The sequence below is a fragment of the Asterias rubens genome, chromosome 4 (genome assembly GCF_902459465.1).
Source record: "Asterias rubens chromosome 4, eAstRub1.3, whole genome shotgun sequence".
NCBI classification, from domain to species: domain Eukaryota; kingdom Metazoa; phylum Echinodermata; class Asteroidea; order Forcipulatida; family Asteriidae; genus Asterias; species Asterias rubens.
The window spans coordinates 19,135,914-19,145,771 of record NC_047065.1 but is presented as its reverse complement, the minus strand read 5'-3'; positions in this window follow the sequence as shown (position 1 = coordinate 19,145,771).

Genomic DNA, 9,858 nt, shown 5'->3' with positions numbered 1-9,858 from the left:
AATATTCACAAAATCGTTATTGTTTACTTTTAATTAGCCTCAGTTCATCTGACTCAAGCACGACATCAGAACCACCATTGGAGGACCCCATGTTATGCACAGTATACCGCCAAGCACTGAGCCTTGAGTCAAACGCAACCAAACAGCCGGCCGCAGACATGTTTGTTCAGAAATCAGATTTTTACCACGACAACAAATGCGTGACTTCCTGAGCACTCGGACATGTGGCTTCATTTATTCCACACTGAGTAAAGACAATAATGATCGCAAAAAAGGGGTTACGAATTCACCTGTGTGGTTTTATGTGTAATGTACAGTTACCTGTATACCACCACAAACTGCCTCAGGCCTTATGCTTCATTTTTGAAAGGGCAAAGGCACCAAGGTATTTTCCCCTTGGTAAAGGGTCCCCTTGGAGTAAATTGTAGGCTTCTACTGGATTATTGCAAGGGCACCAAGGCAATGACAAGGGGGGGGGGCAATGGAGGCAATCACCTTTGTTGCCTCTGTGATGTATCAGGCCTGCTACCTACTAGAGGTATTCTGTCTTCCCGTGTGTAGCAACTAAAGCAAATTCCTATGAGTATGCAAAATGTTTCAATTGCTACTCAAACCTGCAAAGATCATCCTTTGCTACTCAATACTCAATTAAACTTTGCATCCCAGGCCAACACTTAGGGCCTATCCATTCATTGTGCACAAAATCTGTTCAGTCTATATTCTGCCATGCAAATCGCTGGATGAAATCATATCGTTCTAAGTACTGCTACGGTATAATGAATATAAAATTATCAATTGGACTTTAAACCCGTTCTTCACTTTCTATTGATCATAATGTATGTTGAATCAATACATGAATCAATGGTCACGTACAGGTGTATCTGGCATTTCATAGTGGCCTACTCTCGGCGGTGCATTTGTAGTAGCGCAGTTTTTAACTAAACGCTACCTGCCCTGTTTATAATATTGCAAACATCAGATCACTGCAAGTACAAATGCTGGCACTGTACAGTATGAATATAGGTGCAGCGCTGACATAATGTAGATCTACATTGTACAAATATGTTACGTATGTGCACACTATGTGCATTATGATAAATATTAATAATGAAAGATTGTACTGCGGCATGTACACCCAAAAGCAATCCTGGTGCACGCATGAGAAATGCAAATAATTAATTACATAGAAAACACACTCACCCAAGGTAAAATGCTATTCTCAATGACTGCACAAACAAAATGAGTTTTCAACCATTTCTACCTCCATGGTTATATATAAAGCTGGTAATATTTTGCTTAAAGCCAGTGGACACAATTGGTAATTGATAAAGACAAGTCTTCTCACTTGCTGTATCACAACACATGCATAAAATAACAAACCTGTCAAAATTTGAGTTTCATTGGTCGTCGGAGTTGCGAGATAACCATGAAAGAAAAAAACACCCTTGTCACACAAAGTTGTGTGCTTTCAGATGCTTGATTTCGGGACCTCAAATTCTAAACTTGAGGTCTCGAAATCAAATTCGTGGAAAATTACTTCTTTCTCAAAAACTACTCCATTTCAGAGGGAGCCGTTTCTCACAATGGTTTATACTACCAACCTCTCCCCATTACTCGTTACCAAGGAAGATTTTATGCTAATAATTATTTTGAGTAATTACCAATAGTGTCCACTGCCTTTAAGATGGAAAGAAAATTCATTCCACAGATTACGACCTGAGCGTTGTCATGTAGACAATGTTACTGTAGATTCATATACAAGGATTCTCACAAAACCTCAAACCAGTTTTAATTTTATGAAGAGCTGTCACCAAAGCGCAACAATGGGTTATGTTCTGCAATGTTTGCGAACAAGTCTGTGTAGCAAAACAAAATGCAACCCGTGTTATCTAGTTTTGCACCTGTAGATAAAATCAAATCTCATACTGGCATGAACTTTGTTATCAATGAGGTCTCGAAGTAAGCGAGCTTTCTCTTTGTCATCTCTACTATTTGTAACAAACTTCCCGAAAACATCAAAAAAGGACAAACTCTGGAGCCAATTCTCAAGACCAACGTGTTCAATAGTGACCAGTTTCTGCTTCTAATTTTAACTACTCTATATTTGTACCACACATTTGGACAACGATGCACTTTATCAAGAGCAGTTTATTGTTAATAATAATATGTAATCTGCAAGTACTTATTTTCCCAAGTTGTTATTTTTAGTCCTTTACATCAACAACAAAACTTGCCAAATCTGTTTTGACAATTGAACAAATTGAAACCATAATAATCAGTTGATCTTGCATCTAGACCAAATGAAGGTCCTACAAAGAACATAGGTCATATACACAATCAGCAATCCATTGTTGTTGACCCTAAGACTAAAAGTGTTTCCCATACCCAGTATTTTGACTACTACGGGCTGTCTCCCACTCTTCCCCTTTGCCGTTTCCATTGTCTCTACCAGGACAAGAGGTTAGCATACATGTAACAATCATAAATCAGAACTTTAAAGGGAGGATTTTTTTTTTTAATATTTTAATAATTAGCTCACAGTGTGTCTGTATTCTTTCGGAAATATCACTTCATGATTGAAGTATGTTTTTTCATTTTTTTTTTTTTAATGACCTATACAATTTTTCACTTATAAAACCTCACTTGGTAACGAGTAATGGGGAGAGGTTGTTAGTATAAAACATTGTGAGAAACGGCTCCCTCTGAAGTGACATGGTTTTCGAGACAGAATAATTTTCCACGAATTTGTTTTCAAGACCTCAAGTTTAGAATTTGAGGTCTCCAAATCAAGCATCTAAAAGCACACAACTTCGTGTGATTAGAGTGGTTTTTTTTTCTTCATAGTTATCTCGCAACTCCGACGACCAATCAAGCTCAAATTTTCACAGGTTTGTTATTTTATGTATATATGTTGATATACACCAAGTGAGAAAACTTGTCTTTGACAATTACCAATAGTGTCCACTGTCTTTAAAGACAGGGTGTATTTTTGATAGTTTGTCAATTATGCAGTATCCCCAATCGGTGTGTCCGTGCATACAATAAAAAAACTTGTGAGCATTTTTACTCAATTGGTAATCGAAGTTGCAAGAAAGTAATGAAAGATGAAACAACCTTTTTACAAAAAATTGTGTGCTTTCAAATTAGACTTCATGCCTGAAGCATAATTCAAATATTTTGGGTGCAAAATATTGTTGATGCAAAATTATCTCTTTCTCTAAAAACTACACTACTTCAAAGGGAGTTGTTTCTAAAAATGTTTTATATTATAAATAGCTCTCTAGTGCTCATTATCAAGTAACTGTTGGTCATTAACCTGCAGAGCAATTACCAAAAGTACACCTGCCTTTAATGATTTACTATCCATCATTTTATAGCATACTGGTGCATGTATTTTTCAGTTCAGTCATAAAGCATATACATGTACCTGTACGCGTAACATGTACAGCATCACCAGCGTGCATGTTTTAATTTCTTTGTGTTGGTAGAGTAAAACTGTGCATGAACCCAAACGTGTGTCTTTTAATGTCCATTGACGCGGGTTTTATTGTCATTCTTAATCACTCATGCGTTATTAATTGAGAGGATATGGTCGAAAAAGCACAAGTAGTAAACATTCTACCATCGTTTACTCATTGACTGGCTCGAAAAGGTTTAAATGGGAAATCTGCAAAAATGACCAAAATTATTTTTACTACAGGATATAGTCAGAAGTATGTACAGTTAAAGGAACACATTGCCTTGGATCGGCCGAGTTGGTCAATAAAAATCCGTTCGTAACCGTTTGTTATAAAACGCATTGGTTAGAAAGATATGTTTTAAAAGTAGAATAAAACTGATCCACACAAATTTGCCTCGAAATTGTGTGGTTGCCCTTTTCCTTTGCAAACTAACATGGTTGGCCATTAATGGGAGTCGAAAATTTGACTCCAATAAATGGCCGACCGTGTTAATCATCGAGGTAAAAGGAAAACCATGCGTGTTTGAGTGATACTTGTGTGGATCATTATATTCTACTTTTAAAATATCTCTCTATTCATATGCATTTTATAATTAACAGGTACAAACACTTTTCAAAGACCCACTCGCCCTATCCAAGGCAATGTGTTCCTTTAACATCTACCATCAATTACTCATAATCAAAATATTTATGATATAAATACCTGCAAGAACTTTTAGTCGGGAAAAGCACTAGTAATAAACATCCAACTATCGTTTACCCTGACTGAATTAAAATGTTTATCTTTAAAAACATCTGCAAGAATTATCAGAATACATTTTTACAAAAGTATCAGAAAAGCAGGAGTAAACATTTACCATCAGTTACTCATTGACTGAATCAAAATATTTATGCAAAATATTAGTTAATGGCCTGATGTTTCAACCATAGCAGAGTCTTCCTCGAAAGCTAAATGACAACGTAACCAAAATATTTATAGGAGAAACCTGCAAGAAGTATCAGAATCCATTCTGTCAAAAGAATAATGGTCAGAAAAGCACTACAGTAAGTCGTTCTTACTCCATGAGTTATTTCCCCATTTGACAGAATCACAATATTTACAGGGCAAACCTGCTAAGATTGTGAGTGTTATTTTAAGTATGCTGAAGTTGCTGCCTACATGTACCTTGCATCCACATGATTTCCTTGCAAATTTCCGCTACATCTGACAATTCCTTCTGCTTTTAAAAGAGTTGTAAAATTGTCCTTGTTGCTGATGTACAATGTAGCACTACGTACATGTAGATGTATAGTTCTCCTACTAGGCCAATAATATGTGTAGATTGCAAGGTAACTACAGGCAAAATTATGGCCAATAGGCAAAACAACATAAACTTTTTTTTTTTCTTTCTTTTTTTTCGTAATGGGAGGGGGGGGGGGGGGGTAAAAACATATTCATGAAACTCATCACGATAACACCATTTATAATGTCGATGATTGCACTAAAGGCTTTTACAACCAACCCAAAGAATACACCAAGTACAAATATTCAGAGGACCTTGTTTCAATTCAACATGCTTCAGCCGAACTTCAAAAATGTTGGTCCAGGATGCCCCCATAATGTCTAGAACCCTGGGCCTGGTGTATGATGATGAAAACTGCATGGGAGAACCCACTCTATCCCTATGCACTGAGATGCCACACCCAGTTAACACCATTGCACCTGTACAGACATTAATTCAAACCTCCACTATGAACATTCTAATTAGACATGTAAACAGTCTCCAGTGCGAGTCAGAGAGTGAACGGTGGATGGAGACCGGCCTAGTAATCTGTTAGCCAATTCCAAATTGACACTGGCAGATATTGCCGTGTTGAATTGAATGCAGCGATTAAGAGGCTCGCTGGTGCTTGGCAGCGTCAGGTCGACATTGGTATGCATTAAGGGTACGGGCTGACTGTGTGTGATGCAGGCAACATTGTTAACCATCACGGTGTCGCTGGCCAGCATACAGCATAAGGATTTGAAATGCAGAATGAATTCTAATGCGGTGAATTCAAAATGCAATGTTCAAAGCATTCTGCACTTCTACTGGGCCTAATTTCAAAGAGCTGCTTTAAAGGCAGTGGACACTATTGGTAATTACTCAAAATAATTATCGGCATAAAACCTCACTTGGTAACGAGTAATGGGGAGAGGTTGATAGTATAAAACATTGTGAGAAACGGCTCCCTCTGAAGTGACTTAGTTTTCGAGAAAGAAGTAATTTTCCACGAATTTGATTTCAAGACCTCAAAAAAGCACACATCTTCATGTGTCAAGGGTGTTTTTTCTGTCATAGTTATCTCGCAACTTCTTTGACCTATCGAGCTCAAATTTTCACAGGTTTGTTATTTTATGCATAAATATTGAGATACACCAAGTGAGTAGACTGGATTTTGAAAATGCTTAATAGTGTCCATTGTCTTTAAAGCTGAAATATGTTTTTAGTTCTGCTAAGTCCAATCAGCAGGAAACCAGTCACACATCGTGTGTGTGAAATGGGTTTTGGTTGGCATCCATCATATTCTGGTAGTCAATGTTTTGACAAAAAGCTGGGCCAAGGACTAAGACCAGTATTCAGTAGATATTTTCGAGACCAGGATATTCATATGGACAAATTGGCCACAACTAGTTCATTTCAATGCTTACATGTTGTAGGTTGCAAAATGTTGAACCATACCTATCAGATTCTTTTTGCTTAACCAAGCACTCAAGTAATGTGAACACTTTCTCTTTAAATGAAACACAGGTACAGATATCAGGTAGCTTATATTGGATCAGTGGTCACGACTACATTACACAGTGTCACAGGACGGTGGGACAGGCAGAAATGTTAGTACCTCTGCTAAATTCAGCACATTAAACCTGACCCTGGAGAACATGTATCCCACACCGGGTCCAATCAATGGGGTTGGCATTTCAAATAAACAGAAACCCCTGGATCTGCCCGCTTGTATTAAAACAAATCTTTAAATCGGATTCCATTTCTCAGGGATCGCTGCCCTTAATACAAATCGGCACCTGTTTTCTTACAGAACAAAAACATGTTTAGCGTCCTCCCTTTTTATAAAAAAAGAAAGAATGCAGCCATTTCTTTTTCTGAAGTGATAGCCCAAAATATTTTTTAAGACAAACAGATGGGCTATTTTTTTTAATTTTTTTTTTTGGGGGGCTGATATCATTTTATTATATCCCTTTTTTTAATTTCGAAAAAGGTCATTTAAAAGGAGAAGGGAAAACAAGGGGAGGCGGCCTCTAGAAAGGAAGCCGGCAGGGACTCACAACATGTTTTATTTTTTATTTGGTCTAATGCAATGATATGTTACTTTCTCTCTCTCTCACTCGTTCGGGATGATGGGAAAGACCGATATATTATCTGTGAAATAAGTGCCTCCCAGACAAACTAGTTGCAAGGAATGGACCATCTGGAGGGAACCAGCAGGTCACACAGTGAGAGAGGTCGGGGTGTGTCAAAGGTCAAGCTCTTCAGTTTGTAGAGAAAGAGGGATCCCATGGTGATGAGAATCAATGTTGTCAATAGGGCTTCAATAAAAGACACCTCAAATTTCATGAATAGAGGGAGACAGCATCGTGCCATTGACCATGAATTGGTGACATCAGCAGTATTGAGGCTTCCCGCCTGGGGAGGAGCGTGTAGGAAAAGAACCTGGGCCCAATTCCATTAGCATTTTTTGAGATACGAGTATGGTGGCCACTACATGTATAGAAGTGCTTACACTTTTTGATACAGACAAATTTACCCAATCAAAATGTTACAGCAGGCCTAATGAGTCCACCATGACTCAAAATGGCTCAAGTGTTTAGGCTCTGCTTGTGAGCAGAAAATAAAATATTGCTGAACAATTTTCTTCTAGGCACAGATAAGCAGGATACCAGTCACAAATGGTACTTTGGTTGGTAACCTTATTCTGTTGTTCTGCTTAGCTACTTTTTTGTGCTTCAGCAAATTGATTTAGTAGAAACTCCTTGAGATGTACATGTACGGTGTATGAGGTCTGCAAGAAAATATGATGGGATGGAAATAAAAGTGGAGTAGTAGCGACTCGTGCACTTTGTTTCATTGTGCGTGACAGGATCGAGAATCAAGGGGTAAAACCCTAGTACTTAATGTAGGTCTCCATGACGATCTGACACTTGTTATGAAATCATATATGGCACCTACAGTAACTAATCTGACTTCTCTCGATACTGGGAGTGGTTTTGATTGAAGAATTTAACGTACAAGCACAAACTAAGCCAGTGGTTGCATGAACACAAGGAAACTGTATGGTATCGGTACATGCACTATGTGGTAAGAGTGACACACGGTACGATGAAATTGAGCAAGGTAAATTTGAACGAGACTGCCATGCATTCCAATCAGGAATCGAGATACTTAATATCAAGTTTTTTTTTTCTCTATATTGAAAATTCAAAGCAGATGTGGAGCGAACAGGGATGCTCCAATCCTCTTTATCAATCAGTCGTCTCGTAATGCCATTAGCCTTGTTTGTGAGGAAAGAGGGAAAATATAATAATCGTGAGACAGATTAACATTTGGCCTTACTGTGAGATAATGATCCCGTGGAGAACAGAGTGGGGTGTCTGCACTGCTCCACATGGCCATAATTTCATTCTTTAAAAAAACAACCAAAGGACATAGCCACTTTGCACGGAATATTCGAAGGGCATTTTAGTTTATAAAGTGTCTCCAGTGGGAGACTTTTGAGAGGTTGGTGGCAGCAGAAATAACGGTCCTTCTTTGCGGCTCTGAGTGTGCGCACAGGTTCAGTATTGCGCGAGTAAGTCTGAGCAAGCACACTACTGGCGAGAACTGTTCATAAAATCAATGAAACTGCTACAAAAGCAAAGGAAATGCAACACAATCTCCTAAGCCGGTTCAAACACAGACAAGGCAATACCCTGCCATCGTACAGTCAAATGCAAAAAAAAAATACAGTTCATTGTCCCTATTATCGTTTTTAAGGGGGATGTTAGTTTTCTCTTATAACTGCCAGACAATGTCTCGTAAAACATGCCAATGGGACTCTCCATCTTCATCATCCAAACCCTGAAAGGGTCATTCAAGAGGTCATTGTGTAGGGCTACAACACAATATATGTCCCTCTATCCCAAAATAAACAGCCCGGATAATGGCCTTTATGCAACCCTGGACTGGGGTCTTTTGTACACACCTTCCCTGATTTGACTGAGTTTCTGAACCCATTCATTGTTACACTGTGCTGGGAGTGGGCTCACAAATTATGGGTTGGGTCTTTAAATGGGACTTGTACAGTATTCCACACACACTTTATGTTGGCATTAAAGTATGCACACTATCACATCATTGTACACAGTGATAGTTATACAACTGTATAGGCCTGTCATGTTATAAAGAATCACATCAAAGTATTATTTCCTGTCTATTTCAGGTAATGAAACCAAGAATGCCTCGTTAGTGAACTTAATCAGTGCAGAATGCAAGCTTGAGGAACCCTGCATAAAAAACACGCTTGTAATATGTGATTGTGATTAAAAAACACCAGGGTTAACCCCTACTCTTCCATAATACGTGTAAAGTGTACTGGTCTATTTGCATGCACTACAAACCCAAATAAATGTACGCAGGACCTACAGCATAATCTCATATCCGAACAAAAGAGCAATTATGGTAAAGGAGCATTTTTAAAGTCTGTGGCACGTTCTAGGCTGAATAGACCGTTCCGGTGGACACACACCCCCAATCCATCGGACCGCCAGAACATTCTGCTGAACCGCTTCATTGTGCAAAAGCACAGCAGCCTTCCTACACGATTGAATATACATACATGTAGGCTTAGTATTTTAACGTCAAATGGACAGTTTCGACAGACGAACAGGAGGTCCATGTACCTGCGCTTGAACACTGCTGACTTTTGAGTTGGTGTCTAAAGAATCTTGCTAGGGACACAAAATGACATGACCGGTATCTGAACCCAGACCCGGCTGGTAGAGAAAGCATGATACAGAACCACCCCCCCCCCCCAAAAAAAAAAAAAAAAAAGGAAACATACATTCTGTACATTTATACTAGGCTTTTACAGACTTTAGCCGATTACTTGTTTTATCGATTCCAATGATATTCTGAGGGCAAAATAGACCGGAAATAGGATCATGTCTATTTTGTTACATTGATTGTGTGAATCAGAAAGCCCAGTAACTGAACCGTGAAGTTTAAGCCCAAAGTCAAAGCATCATATACGGACAGTTCTACAACACAAACCAATAATTGATACTAAAGCATCGACTCAACTTTCCAACAAATCTCTATCATACTGAGAACATTCCTCACAAATCCCCAACCAACAAACCAGACGCCGATTTCACAAAGAGCTTA